Raw genomic sequence first — 16782 nt, forward strand, 5'->3', positions numbered from 1 at the left:
GTTCTCATGTACAAGAAAGCCATAGTAGAAAGTAATATAATATATTAAATATAAAATGATCAACATGCTTTCTGTGACTAATTATGTTTTTTTCTATGCTATGTTGGACAACATTAAAAGGGACATTCATCAAAAATATAATAGCTACAAAAACAGCAGCAGATATTTAAATACAGATAAATCTGCAAAGCATTTATTTCCTATAAAGAAATACAGAAAGCAACAATAACACTGTAAACAGAAAAAAACTCACCCATCTATCTAACCATCCATCCATCCATCCATCCATCCATCCATCCATCCATCCATCCATCCATCCATCCATCCATCCATCCAACCACACAGCCATCCATCCATCCATCCATCCATCCATCCATCCATCCATCCATCCACACAGCCAGTCATCACCCTTCTTTCCCTATATCCGTCCATTCTAACCTTTTTTTCAATACCCACTTTATTGGTTTCAAGATTTTGTCAAAACAGAAACCTGCCCAGCAAGTAACAGTTGTAATGCAGGATAAAAATCCAGGATGAGACACCAGCTCAGGACATGTAAACATTGATACTTTACATTCCTAGGGTAATCTGTGTGTCACCAATTCTTCTAGACGCATGTCTTTTGGGTGTAGAAGAAAAATGGATCATTTTACAAAAACATCTGATCACTTAGAGGATATATACCTGGGAACCAAGCCAAAGCGACTATTGTGAGGCAATGTTCCATCGTGTCACTCTGTGAAACAACTTGTCTAATTAAGTCAGGATGCATGAAAAAGGCACAATTAATGAGGCACTAACACCTTTTCCTCATTTTATGATCTCATACTGAAAGTTCATGTAAAACATATTTTTAAAAGGAATTAGAAATGAAACATGATTATATTATCAGCAATGCTGTAAACACAAAGTAGATATTTCAGCCAATAAGAAATCTCCAAACACATTAACACTAAGTCCACATTTTATACCTGTAGAATTTTGTAAGGTATTCCGTTGATGGTAACATTGTATTTATTGCAGTTAATGCAATTTTTTTTAAATAGATATTTGGACTCTGCAGGAATGTATACATTCATTGTGTTATGTTTTAGAAATAATAACCTACAGTAGGCTACAGGCAACCATTTAAAGGTCTTCTATATGCTATCAACTCTATTTAGCCATTCATATGTAAATGCATAAAACTACAGCTCTATTGCAAAGTGTATCTAATGACATGAACTTGAAAAGGTAGAAATTCTTGAAAATTCACAAAAAAATAAAAAAATAAAAAAGCAGATTTTGCACAGGGCAATACATACAGCTCCATGGTAGGAGTCTAAATAAGAAAAATCCCTCAGTCACAGACTTCCCGGCTCTGGAAGATGTGACTATTGATGTATTCTTTTCTGATTATCTCTCATTTTAGCTTATAAGGGTACATAGCAGTAATACAGGTTGTGGCATGTCTGCCTTTATCTGCAATACCATCATCTCTATCATAATCAACCAACATAATATCCTGAAATGCCTTCCTGTCCTAATGCCAGTAAACACATCATACAACATGTTGTCCAGCTACAGAACCCTGCTTTGACATTTATAAATCACGAAACAAATCTTAATCTAGAGTTCCTCTCCATTACCCCAAAACCATCTTTCTAAGTGGTTTTAACTAAGCCTTGGTAAACACCTGTACCTCTATAAATACATTTACACAGCAGTTTGTTGAGTTGCAAACTCCCTTGGCCAAATACTACCCTTACACACTAAGGGCACTAACACAACCCTTATCTACTCTTCACTCACTATCATACTCTAATTTGTAAAATCAGATCCCTGCCTTGTGACCTCAGCACAGGTCAGAACCAACCTACCTATCGTTAGAGACCGGTAAGGCCAGTTGTTCCTTGCACTTGATGATGATAACAGGTAGTTCAGCAGTCCCTTATCCCTGTATGATGGTGTAGGAACTGACATATATACAACCATAGTCTATAGTCCTATCTCAGCTCTTGTATAGAGGCTCATGGTCATTTTCACCACAAATACAATGCCAAGTCTAAAAACAAACACCTCTAATGGAGACCACCTATAAGCAACCTCTGCAGTAAAAGGGAGAAAAGTTGATAGCACTCAAAATAGAGCAAAAGCACAGAGTGTCAAGACCAACCTCAAAATGATTAACAAAGAATTCTGGAGCTAGAACAAATTTTGCAGAGATAATTATGAACCAAACATTATCATTTTTCTCAGCAAAAGATAACTACAAGACATTTTATGTAAAGAACCTTAGAAATAGTATCCAATATTGCACCAAGCTTATAATGGCATTGCTCACTCAAGCCTTGAGGATATAGCTAACAACTTTAAGGATAAATTCAACTGCATTTTCTCCCCTCTCTTCAACCCAACTTCCTGATGCAAAATAATCAATCTATACTTCCAGTAATTACCTCTGTGCACACACTAAAATCTCTCACAAAGACCAAAACTACTAGCTTTGTGGGTCCAGTTAACATACTTAGCTGTTTACAGTATAAAACACTCCCATGAGACCTCCTCCTTACTCGCCACTGGATATATGTAACAGAAGCCTGGAAAACAGCTTTAGCATCCCCCCACCCCCATGCACATTGGAGGCACCACCACTGGCCCTGGCAACCATAGAAACATCAGTCCAACCAACATTGTCAGTAAGGTGATGGTGTGCTTCATTATCATGAACAGAGATATAGTGAATTTACATATCCTAGATGCTAGCGTTTTTAACTTTGTAAAGGTACAGCATGCCTATTAAACCTAGATGGTTTATTTGAAAGAGTCCCAGAAGCAGTAGATGAAGGTAGTTTAATTCACACAGCTTACCTGAATTTACCTAAGGCTTTTGGTACTACACCCAACTAAACATCATTGACAAACTAGCAAAAGAGAATATGAATCCAAATGTAACTCATTGCGTTGACAACTGACCCAATGAGAGACACCACTCTATCAGCTTTAATGGCAGATTATCCTCAAGAGGCTAGTCAACAATGGAATGGTCTTTGTTTTGGGACCAGTTCTATTTGACATCTATTTCTGTGATGTCAGCTATAACATTAAGACCCCCTGGTTGACCATGTTCATGGTTTATTCCAAGCTCAGAACCTCTAACAACTTTGAAATGACTTAGATCCCCCAAGAGGGTGCAACTCAGACAAACTCATGGTATTATGATCATGGTTTAAAGCTGGGGAAAAAAAAGCATTGTACAGTTTGGGAGACAGAAACTGTCATGCATCTACCATATAAATGATACCCCCCTTAAAACTGCCATTGTCATGGGAGACCTTGGAAACTTTGTTGATAATTAACTCTCCTTTGACCACCATGTATCTTTTGTTATTAGGAAATCCTTCTGCTTCACCTAGCTGATTAGTAAAGGCATTTCCTGTCAGCCAAGAGGCCATAATCACCTTTTACTTATACCTCATTAGGCCCATACTAGATTACAGTGTGTTTCCCTCAGCATTTACCAGTCCACATGTCTAATCCAACCTGAAACCCTCAAGTAGCTCTGAACTTAAAAAATATCTCCGGTATTAGCTCCCTAAATTAAATAAAGTGTATAAATGCCTTGTATTACTTCTCTGTTTCCTACAGTTTCATAATGGGTAATCAATGCCTGCCTGTAAAACTTAAAATCACACAATCATGTTTGATGTAGTACATGTAAAAAAATAAAAGGGTACTAAATCTATATTGCAACATAAATAGAATAAACAATATCTGTCTGAAAGAATTCTCCAGTTCTGAAACAAACTTCTGTTTTCTGCAAAGCAAAGCACTTCCCTTAATGTCTTCAAGGCTGACTTCAATGGATGGATGTGGAAAGCACATTTACTCCAGGTCTACCCCCCACTGCCACCGTTATGGACAGAGGCCGTAGCTAGTTGGGTGTATCAGTGGGATTGCAGTGGGTAGACCACAAAACATGTATTTTATCTATCACCTAGTAGCAGCCTGTCAGCCTATTATATTAGTTAGGAAATGTATAAAAAAGTAATAACTTCTAAGAGTCAATTCTGTCTGAAAACACATATACATTAAACAATGTTTATTTTATATAGATCTCTGTGCTGAACAACTTTTGCACTCACAGTGCACTAGTATGTTTAATTTTATTTAAATGGTATATACCTATGTTTGCTGAAATAAAAAAAAATGTTTTTTCTTTCTTTGTCAGGCTTCCTACCCATGAAAAGCATCTATCCTATAAGAGCAGCCATTTTTATAATTGGTTGTGCTGAATAATGCAATTATTTCTGTTTTAATTTTTAATGTACTATTTTGTGTACTACATCAGTAAATGGGGATGAGTAGCAGTGCTGTAGCTGAAAATAAATTTAACTCCCTTCCAGAAAATGATGATGCTAATGATGGTAGTGCAGTGCTGATAACTGGGTCATGTCGCTGTTAGACTGGCAATATTTGCACTGATGCTGCTTGAGTGAGGATAAAATATTGTATAACAAGACCTGCACCTATGCCACTTACTACTATGGTGGCTTTAGGAGTGTTCAGCATTTACAACCTTTTAATGATTTCCTTAACCCTATCTTTTATGCCTTTAGTATTTTGGTGATCTGGACAGTCAGTCAATATTATTTTATTTTTATTTTTTGAGAATTCAACAGTATTAAACAGCAATGCAACACTGCAACAATTCAGCATGAAATTGAAATGAAATAACAGATACATACTATCAAACACATCGCCCATCAAACTAGGACTGTCTAAACAAGATGGATCATATATTAACATTCAGCCTGAGATTGTATGAGTAATGAACTAGAATATGTGCCTTTAAATGACTGACAAAACCCAGTCCATTTAGAATGGACAGAGCTGACCACCCTACTACCAGATTGGGACTGCTTACTCAAACATTCCAGGAAAAGGTGGTCACTGAGTCACCTTGTTCCTAACCCAGACCCTAAAGTTAGCAGTTAAGAGCATGTTAGTATTTCCCATGGGCAAACATATAAGACTGTATTACTGCCGATGCATCCATAATCGATATCTTGTCAGCTGTACTTGGAACCTTCTGTTCATCCACCCTGTTTCGTAAGCAAAGTCCACTGAAAGCTGTAGGGAAATCAATAGGATTTGAGCCACTTTAGTAAATATACTCCCATACCAGGATTTGAGACACTTGCAGACAACCCCAGAACTCATGTACTGAAAGAATATTTGCCCCCGTAACTCAGACATATAATTGTATCAGTACATTGCTTTGAGGCACTATGTTGGAGCCCAGCAGCTCTTTGAGAATCAGGATGACTGCATACTCATAGGCAGGATGGAATTATTTTATCTCCTTCAGTAGAGATGATAGCATCGCCAGTTCCTCATCTCTGTCACCTTTCCTTATTTACCTTATGAAATCATGAATACTTTTCTTAACCACCTCCATATACGTGTCTATCAAAAGCACATAGAGAAATGAAGCTTTCAATATCATATTATTAGTGGAGGAGCCTGTCTCTCACATGATAGTATATCAGCAGGAATATGGGTAAGATCCTACTCCGGGTGTAAATAAATTGTATCCCTTCATTTTTCAAACTCAAAGAGCTGTAACTGAGTGGAAACATGTTAGTTTTTAAATACTGACTCTAAGGCCAGATGCTTGTTTAAATGCATCCAACAAATTTATGAGAGTAGGAAGACTTGTAAGGATCAGCCATCTGCAAACAAACAAGCCCTACATTCTGTCCCATCTCGCAGATAGGCCATCTTTTCTGTGCATAGTCATATTGATTGGTTTGGTTTTCAATAAGAAGACTGTGGTGGAGAACAGGCAACCCTAACCTGTGCTCACGTTGAGGGGAGATGAGTGGTATTTGTCACAGCTTCCACTAGTGACGTATTTTACAGGACCTGAACAGTCTATACACACTTCACAGAAAAGGCTAAGCTCTACAAGACAGTCAAAGTCTCAAGATACTAAACTAAAGGCCTTCCTGAAGTTAGCTAGCATATCCATACAAGGTTCTCATACATTTCTAAGATTCACTTATAATGCTGGAGGGTCCTGAAATGATCTGTTCTACTTCTTACTGGCAGAAACTTTGCTAAACTTGAGAAGATTAGGAAATAAACTAGCGATGTTACATCACTTGCAAGAATTTTGGCATGCAACTTAAGGTCAGTATTAATTAACGGCATAGGACTATAGTTAGCTTTTGCTGTGGGATCACTTCCATGCTTAGGTAATACTGTAATGATAAAGACATTCTTCCTGGAATTAGATAGATACTTCCACCTTTGTTTGAATGAGGAAATTCCCTAGGCACTGAAATAATTTTCTGTTGAGATCATCAGGGCCTGGTACTTTACCTCTAGGTAACTTCCCAAGTGACCTTCTGACCTCATTTACTGTAATTGATGCCTGTGACATCTGTTGGTGGTGCTCAGGTAGCTGCAGTAAGCATCTGTCTTCTAGGAAATTATTATTAATGTCCTCCCTCCCTTTGTTGCATACAACAGCATCTGAGAACAGATCATATGCCCCCTTTCCCATTAGGAGACTGCCCAGCCAAGTCCTTCTGATCCCTGTTATTGTGGCATGACTCCTCCTACACTTAATCTTATATGCAAGCAGTTTCTCAAGCCTGTTGCCTTCCACCCAACATTTAGTGGCAGCCCTGTGGAGATACATGTGTTCTTTCTCCATCTTCAAAACCAAAAGATCCCTGTGCAGATGATGCTATTTTCTGTTTAGATGTAAACTCTTAGATTTGATTCTTCTGCATACTCCCATGCCAAAGCCACCTTTAATTCATGTTTGGCTATAAGCATGTTCTTTTTATGAAGAGTAATTTTTTCACCACCTTACATACATCCACTAACTCAAACTTCAGTGCTACCCACCCTGTGAGAACAGGAAATCGACCCACTGAATTTTGCATGAGTTAACATTGCAATCCCTGTTTAACAAATTCAGTAAACTCTCCATCTTTCAGTATTGGAGGGAATGAAGTCCAACCACAGAATGGCCTCTAAGTGATCAGTCATAGTGGAGAGGCAAAGCTCTACCTCATGCACTCAGTGGGCTACTCCTTTGGATACCAGATAGTAATCCAACCTGCTCGCAGATCTCCTTGACAGTGTGGTGAATGTGTACTGATAAATCACCAAACAACCTTAGTCTTAGCATTCTCGATCGATGAGAAATTGAGTTCTGATATGCCTCTCCACTTTGGGGCCCATTCTGTCACAGACAATATCAACCACTGCATTATAGTTCCCAGCTAATATTAATTGACTGCTCCCTACCATTTACTCTTCTACTCTTCCACCTTTCAAAACAGGGGCATAAAGATTTCAGGGGTATCAATATTGAGTCTGTGCACAGCTGCTAGATGGTTTACATCTGTTTGCGTGAATGATATTCTGTCGGCTGCAATGTGCTGAACATCAGAATGTTGAGTGCACAAACATTTGTGAACCAGATAGTCGACTACACTTATGCAAATGCACTACTGCATTCGCATAAGTGTAAGTCGACTATCTGCATGGAGATCACGGTACAGTGGGGAGTGGAAATTCATCCACATCCCCACTGTAGTGCGATCTCGGAGTTAGAATATATAAGTAGGGGGGTGTGGGGGTGCAGGGGGGCTTGCCCCCCTGCAAAAACATGATTTGTCATTTAGGAGTCTGATTTATATCAGCTCCTATATGGCTATCACTTGGTGGTTTTGACAACAATGTCAAGTCAAATGCGTCAAGCATTTGGTTCGACATTGTCACCATTCATTTTTTTCATTTTGGTATTACTATTAGTTTTTTTAAATGGAAAATGTTTTTCCATTCGAAGAAACAATAGTAACCCTGCTAGACTAACTTCCTTAATGGCGAGTTAAGTATTAATTGCTATTATTATGAAGGTTAGCCTTCTACCTTCATCATTAGACAGTTGTTTCTTAACCATCCAGTACAAATTAGCATGACGCTTGGGGCTCTTTTAAGACTGAATAGTCATTTGCATCCCATAAATTAATAAGCTAGTGCATAAAATACTTGGGCACCTTGTGTTCCTGTAGAAATATAATATCTGCTCCCATATATCTTAACCACTTCTTAGTAATCTCATATATCTTAACCACTTCTTAGTAATATGAGACTTGTGTAGGAAGTGTTTAAATCCCAAACATTAACTGTCCAACATTAATCCATTAACAGATAAAATAAACAGCCTATTACAGTCAACTGATCAGTCAGCCTTATAGAAAGAGCACTGCTCAGCCATAAAATACATACCTACTGCTGAATATAAGTTGTCCCTGGCATTAACAACAGCCTTGCTATTATGTATGTGAGCCATAAAAGGGAGCTATTCAGATGCTCACTGACAAAGTACACAAGTAGCAGCCACAGGCCTCAATCAATATTACAGTGATTTTTCAACCCTTCCACCTTTTGCAGGTCTTTGTAATGAGTGGCAATTTTAACAAATCTCTTGAAACGTTTTCCTGTAAAGACTTTTGACTGTGAGGGCACAACGATGGTGGCATACATCCCCACAATAGTTTTGCAATCCAGTATTCCATCATTTCCTTAGTTGGGTCTATTACCAACAAAGGAAAAAATGTTTAGCAGTGGGTAGGTCCTCAGGGAAAATCTGCCTTGCTGGAGGTTTTCTAGGCAATTCCACATTATCTCTCTGGGAGTTATCAGAACAATCTGCACCGGATGGACATTTAAAGTGTAGGTTAGTCAATGCTGATGGTGCAGCAGAACATTTTTTTGGACCTGTCACTTTCTTCAGTTGCTCACATGTGAAGTATTATCAGTGGAGCAAGATTTAGTAGCCATAACAAATTCAGCTAGAAAATTAATAACTGGAAATTTAGACCACAGGAATTTTAAAGCAACTTCCAAAATGGAAAACTCATGCTCCCTATCACCCTATTTCAGCTGTAAAGCCGATGGAAAATTCAACTTATTTGGTACCTTATTCTTGTAGTGCAGTAAGCAAATTTCTGTAGAAGCTTTCCACAGTGTTATTGTCCCACAGCATAGTTTTGAGACAATTTGAGAACCAGCTTTCCTCCTTTTGCTGTACTCAGTAAGTCACTTATCCCTGAAGTTGAGGAAGCACATAATTGTCTTGGCTTGCCAACATTACATGCTGGATCTCAATGATCTGTGCATCCTGTATTATGATGATACTGAAGGCTTTTGGCAAGGACACGTAGAAACTGACAGGTACTTTTGACCTTGGATTCTTCTTTTAGAGACACAAAGTATAGATTGTTCCTTTGATGTCTATTTCCAAATTGATGCAACTTTTTATTTCCATTTTGACATCTTATCAATCCCCTGCTATCACAACTCATTGTAACTGTTTCAATTATATATTAACTGGCAATTTAGGGAAAGCACTTGTAGATATGCATCTCTGCAGAATGCATGACAACTAGAATACTCTTGAGTTGCTGTGGTCATGTCTCCCATATCTCTGCTCGCTTGAGCTACAAGGTGATCAGAGCTGGCTTCTGTACTATTGGTGGTCAGAATATCAGCATTAGTGGCTACCAGGTCATCCATCCAGCTGTTCTCATCCATATAAAGGTTATTTAACTATGTCACTCTTGTTTGCTGTATGGCAGGAAGATGACCATCAGACTCCCCTTCAGAAGGATGCTTAGAGCAAGTGCTAAGAAAAAATACACTGTTCAAAGAGGAGAGATTTTAAAAGGTTTAGTGCTGGACTGCTGGAAGCAAGTAGATCACTTCACCGTTTCTTTGTTCCACCCTGGCATTCATAGACAATTGCTTTCTATCAGCACAGCACTAAATATTAAGGATCCTATAGTGTCACATGGCCAGTAGCTGCTTAGGTATAAATCAGTGCTTGCATGGCATCAGTGGATGTAGAAAAGGAGTGCATCATAAATTAGTGGTGCCATGTTATGGGGACACCTGGCAAATTCTGTTGTGGAGTTATGCTACGAAAGTGCACATGACAGAAATGGTTGATGTGACAGGAAGTGTGCCCAAGCATAAGTGAGACTTTGCAGCTGCTACATGCACAGAGACAGACAGGACAAGCAGGACTGTTACACTGCAGTTCCAAGCTAGTTTAACATACAAATAGGAAGGAAGGAGGGAAATTGGAAGGTTAGGAGAAGAGAAATGGCAAGCAGAAGAAATTATACAAGGGTAACTATAATGAATAACTGGTCAGGGGAGAAGGCATGTTTTTTTCAGGGAAAAGCTTCCATTTTTATATAAAAAGAGGAGAATAGCTGGGAAAGGTAGTGAGGAATTGTTATGAGAAGGAAAAAGGGAAAAGGGAAGGTTGAAACAGCACACAAATAGGCAAAGTGCAGATACAAACAAGCTGGGCTAGTATTAATACAAAAGGTAGGGAGCAACAGTGGATTCACACATACACAGAGGAGACACTTGGTGATGAGGAGGATTGGATGAGGAGTTCATAGGTTCATAGGTTCATAGGTTGGTACTAGGCTATCGGCCCTAGGGCCTATACAAGCCTAGCCATAACAATTCCCTGGATATTTCTTCTCGCAATATTTACTTCCCTGTATCCCTGTCTAGCAGGGTGACTGACATGATCCCCGGGGTGAATTTCCTATCTCCCATCCAGTTGTCAAGGTTCTTTTTGAAGAGGGCCAAGGAGGCGCTCTGCTTGACATGTATGGGCAGTCTATTCCAGAGTATGGGGAGTCTGTGGGTCAGGAACCTATCCCTCCACATGTTTTGTTCATTGTGATGACAAGGTTTAGATCCCTGGAGTGTGTGGCTCTGAGGGATTGGGATTTCTTTAAGTGGAACATGTCCAACAGCTCAGGGTTTGACATGACCCTGTATGTTAAGCAGAGACCACCTCTGAGTAAACGATATGCCACAGAGTATAGCTGGAGTATTTTTAGATGGTCAGCATAGGGCATCTGCTTTAGGCCTGTGATTCTTTTAGTGAGGTATTTCTGTGGCCTTTCCAGCTGTTGCAGATGTCTTGTGAGGTACATACCAAATGGGGTGTTGTACTCTATAATGGGTCTAATGAGGGATGAGTACAGTGGGACAATGGCCTCCTTTTTTCTGGATGAAAAGCCCTTAGTGATGAGGTGTGCCACATTGAAGGATTTCCTGACTGTTGTGGTGATGTGGCTATCGAAGATGAGACCACTGTCCACCTGTGTCCCTAAGTCTCTCATTGTAAGAGAAAGAAATTGTAGCTATTGGCCATTTGGTTTGAAAGCAGCACTTGTGCTTGTTTCCCACCTTTCCTGTAACTAGCCTAGTCCAGATACAGAGTTGCTGTATCCAGGACTGTTGGTAAGCTTCTGAGCCCCGCAAGCCTTTCTGTGTTGGAAGAAAGCCTTCTAGCTTATCAGTGGGAGTGGTAGGACTAGGTAGCCTGTCTACCATGAGAGGAGAGGTTCTTGGCCCAGAAACTGTAGTTTATTGACCATTTGGACAGTTTGTCTGTCTCCGTCAACTTTTTGGTTTAAAAGACCACATCTGTGCTTGTTTCCCATCTTTCCTGTAACTAACCTACTGGGTAGCACTGGAAAGCCTTAAATTGATACAAGCTTTCTAGCTTAGGAGAGAGACTGGAGTGATTAAGTATCAGTTTTCTGTACTTTCTTGCTGTACTTAACTGTTTTCTGCCTAAACGCAGATTTTTCAGTGTTTATTGTGATTTAAAAGCTTGTTTTTTTTCACATATTGTACTTATTTGACTGCCTGCACATTTAAAAATTTTTTTGTTTAAATAATTTGTTTAAACACACTAAAGTGCGATAGCCTTTTCTGATCGTTTGTAGTCGTGTAAAGCTGTTTTAAGTGTATTTTTTTACTGTTTTTGCCTTATCTTTTCAACCCCCTCCCAAAAAACAAAAATATTACTTGTTTCCCACCTTTCTAAGCTAGAATAGTCCAGTTTTCAGGCTAGTGCTGAATTCAGGGCTGTGATACTAGTTTCTGAGTTGCCCATACCTTACTTGGATCAAAGGAAGTTTCTCTGTTCACCTGTGAGAGAGGGGCGCTCTGAGCAACCTATCTGTCCCTGGAGGAGTGGTTCCAGCCCAGAAGTTAGTAGTTTATTAGCCATTTTGGGCTAATTTCTCTCTTTCATTTCAATACTATAAAAACCGCGTTTGCATGGTTTTGTGCACCGGGCAGTGCCGGTTAGCTATGGTTAAATTATTCCTGGCTCCACTAAGTCTCCTGTTCAGTTTTTCCCTTGAAACTAGTCTAGCTCTCAACCTAAGCACTCAAAAAGCATCTTACAGCCCAGCACTTGCTCAGACCTAATAGCAAGCACTAATATACCCTGATACTGATTGCCCAGCAGGGCAAGGCTCTTTATTCACCTCTCACCAACCAAGCGACTAAGCAGCTCACCCTACTATTCAGGCATGACCAAAGGGCAACTTTAAGTGCATTCTCCAGTCCGCTGGTGAATCTGTGTATCCTGAGGCAATGTTACAACTGCCTCATGTACACAGACAACCCCCCTCCTCCTACCACAAAACACTAACATATACAAGAGATGCAATTCTACAGCCAAACTGGAAGCTAAGCTGTCTCCATCCAAGACTGGAACAGACAGTCAAGAGGAGAAGGTTAACACTTGCACCACAACTCAAGCCGCTCAGACCTGCTAAAACAGCACTGGCAAAAAATATGCATAAATACACAAAATCATACTCGGAGGCTCTAAATAAAAACCTGCAAAAGCATCAGAGACCTCCAAAGCAGACACCCAAACAAACTGCACTTCCCGTCACAAATCAGAAAACACATAAAACACAATGTGCCGCACAATCACAGCCCTTAAGGCAGAATAACATACCTGTCACACTAGTAATAGGTGACTCTATAGTCAGGCACACTGATGTCCCACTCACTAGGCTGGATAAGGAGAAGATTACTGTTAGCTACCTGTCAGGAGCCAGAATCTGCCACATAACACAAGCACTCAGGTCACTCCAGAACAAGTACAAATATGACTCTGTCATTGTTCATGTGGGTGTGAATGACCTGAGATGTACCTCCCTGGACTACATGAAAAGAGACATGGAAGAGCTCTTTGATCATGCAGCCCAAGCTGGTATGACCCTGACCCTGAGTAGCATCCTGCCTCACCAAGAATGATAACTCAGTATAAAGAAAAAAATTATCAGTTTCAACAACTTCTGGTGTCTTTCAAAGGGGATCCAGTGTCTGTCAGCCTGGGATGATATGCTCGACAAACCGCGTTGCCTTACAAGAGACAGCTTGCACCTGTCACCCCTAGGCTTTCGAATACTATCTAAGGCTCTTGCTGCCCCTATAGTGCCTTTTTTAGGCAAGGCTCAACAGTCAAACCCACCTCCGTAAACAGCACAATTAACAAAAAACTGAGGGTTATGCTACTCAATGCCAGGAGTTTAAATCTCAAAATGCATGCGCTTGAAGCACTCCTCAGTATGGTGAACGTTGATATCTGTGCAGTAACTGAAACCTGGTTCAAGGCTCCAGAGAGCACCCCAGCACTACCTGGCTGCAACTCATACCACACGTTTCAGCCACAGAACACGGACTGAAACACAAAAGGATGGGGTGTATCCATATTCATCAAGGATACCTACACCTCCAGGTTAGTGGCGCAGCGTGATACCTCTGAGATCATCCATGTGCAACTAACATTGGGCAAATCTGCAATGCAAATTGTGGCCTGCTACAGATCACCCTCCATGACCCAGGATCACCACTCCACCTTTATGGAGACACTGGAAAAAATGAAGGTCCTACCAAACACCGTGATATTGAGTCTAGATGAAATGCCCTGCATAATCAGTTATGTCAGTAATAGGATTTGCTAACACTGTGTCAACATAATGATCAAAAGCAAGGGAATGTCCACATTCTAATATCTCACAGCAGGCTTTCATTTTAAAGAGGAGTGCTGTTTTTGCATCGTTGCGGATGAAGGGATTGTTTACCAAATACAATGATATTGCATGTTTTGGCATTGAGTTTTAACATGTTTTGAGTACCAGTTGTTGACATTTATGAGATCTTACTGGAGCTGCTGTGTATCAGTTTTCTGTTCATGCTATAGCCTTGGTTGAGCATCAATCTTGTTTACTTTTCTCCACCCCTGTCTGTACAGATTCTTCACCTATCACCACTTCATCATCTTCACCTGGCTATCCTACCCTCTCTACCACTTTACATAACCTCTTCCTATCACCTCTTCCCCATTTATACTATTCTATCATAATCTCTCTTCCCCTTTATAGTTACAATTAAACTAAAGACATGACTTTTACTTATTACTATTATCAGCTGCCAGAAGGATACTCCAGAATTGTATGTAGTGTTTTATTTTGCCTTCTCTCGTTCTTTTCGTTGTAACATATTTTTGTTATATCTATATGCCTTACAATATTGGTGACTATTTTGAAATGCATAATCTCCAAATGTCTTTTCATGTAATGTCTTTGAAACATTTTTTTCTCTGTTAAATGGACCCTTTTTCCCCATGCCTCCACTAAAAATAGGCTTTTGTGACCCAGTTGGACTTTTCTGGTAAATAGATGTCAATAAATAAAATAAATAAATCAGTCATTCACAGACTTGGTTATCCAGAGATCCCCACTTGTAATTTGGAGATTTGTTTAGTAGCTGTAAAACACTATAGGTTCCAGTGTGGAGCCCTAAGTAACACCACTGACACTCTCACCATTTTGGTCCTATTCCTCAACCAATCCACTTAACAATGTAGGGTTCAATAGGAGATTGCATAAACTTACAAAAAAGTAAAAAAAAAAAAAAAAATTAATAAAGAATAATAAAAAATATATAAACTCATATTTTCCCTTTATTTCCTTTAGTGTGAGTCACTTGGTATCAGAGCTAATAATGAATGGTATAAGATATTAGAGTGACTCATATGTTTGTATGTGTTTGCATGTGTGGAGGGGGGCAGAATACAAACATATATATATTTACATATTTAAGCATATATATATGTGTGTGTGTGTGTGTGTGTGTGTGTGTGTGTGTGTGTATACATACATATATATATATATATATATATATATATATAGATATATATATATATATATATGTGTGTGTGTGTGTGTGTGTGTGTGTGTGTGTATATATCTGGGCCCACTTCTTAAACTCGAAATACTGAAATCTCGAATTTCAGTATTTTGACTCGAGAATCTCAAAAGCCCACTAAAACAAAAACACATAATACCAACACCCAAAATAACAAAAAAAATAAATAAATAAAACAAACAAAGTATCCAAACCTCCCTCTACATAACACTACCTTACATTTTCCCCTACATAATAGTACTTTATGTTTAAGCAGGGGGGGGCAAGCCTCCCTGCACCCCCCGCAACCATGCTAATTATATATACCAACTCCAAGGTCTCACTAGCATGAATAACACACATGCACTACAAATATACAGAACCACCACTTTCAGCACTTGCACACACACACACACACACACACACACACACACACACACACACACACACACACACTCTCTAACCTACTTACCCTAACCAACTCCTAAAACTTTCTCAAAAACTAAATTAAACCAAAATCCTATCCAAAACCTTAACAAAATACAAACTTACCCGAATCTCTCTTAATAAACACACATCAGCCAACACGTGCAGAACCCAGAAACAACGAACCATTAAAGGGACAGCACACTACATAAAACACACAACAACTATTAATAATTCGAACAACTGCAATTTGATTAAATGCAGTTTCAAAAAACTGCACTTTTGACATTCTCGACTCGAAATACTGAAATTCGAGATTTCAGTATTTTGAGTTTAAGAAGTAGACCCGTATATCTTACCTATTGAGATCTATATCTATCTATATATCTCTATCTTTTTATATAAATATACACACACACACACACACACACACACACACACACACACACACACACACACACACACACACACACACACACACACACACACACAGGGCTTCTAAGTCTAGGAAACACAATTTTAATTCTCTTAATCATACTGGTAATTAGGAAAAAAGCATTAAGTTAATGGGGATTAGCTGTAAGTAGAACTGTTAAAGGCCATTAAACTGCTAAGAGCTAAATTCCTTTGTTTTTTGAGCTGTGAGGGAATCCAAGAGGAGTACTAGTGAGTCACAAGGCTAGTCGAACTGTGTCGCTGAAAGCAAATGTTTGGAAGACATTCCTAGAGCCAGGAAGAATATGTTATCCTGGACTATACCTGTCAACCTGCAAATACTAAAAAAAAAACATCTGGATGTATAATTAGCATAAAATTTGACCACTAAATACCACATAACCCTTCCCGCTTCCAGTAGAAATGTGGAATTCTACTCAGAAACACATTTAAGATACAGAGTAGCAAAACTGAAGGAAAATCATGAGCACGCTATCAAACAGGGAGTGTAAACTCTACACATTTTAATGAACTATATTGCAACATTCTAACACATATGGTCAAGTACTTTTGCTTTACAAAACTGGAGATGAAAGATGTTTTCTTTAAATTGATGACCCTAGTATGTTGACTATGTAGTGTGGTTTTCTGTGTACTACACAGCTTCAAAAATAACATGTGAAGACAAGGATTCAGAAAACTGTGTGAAGGGGTAATCAAGCCTAAAAATAGGAACATACCTCCAAAAATAGGGGCATGCTGTGCAAGGTAAAATATTCCTGAAAATAGGAACACTCCTCTAAAATAAGGACAGCTGAGTATTCT

The sequence above is a fragment of the Protopterus annectens genome, chromosome 10.part0 (genome assembly GCF_019279795.1).
Source record: "Protopterus annectens isolate FY-2018-M chromosome 10.part0, PAN1.0, whole genome shotgun sequence".
NCBI classification, from domain to species: Eukaryota; Metazoa; Chordata; order Ceratodontiformes; family Protopteridae; genus Protopterus; species Protopterus annectens.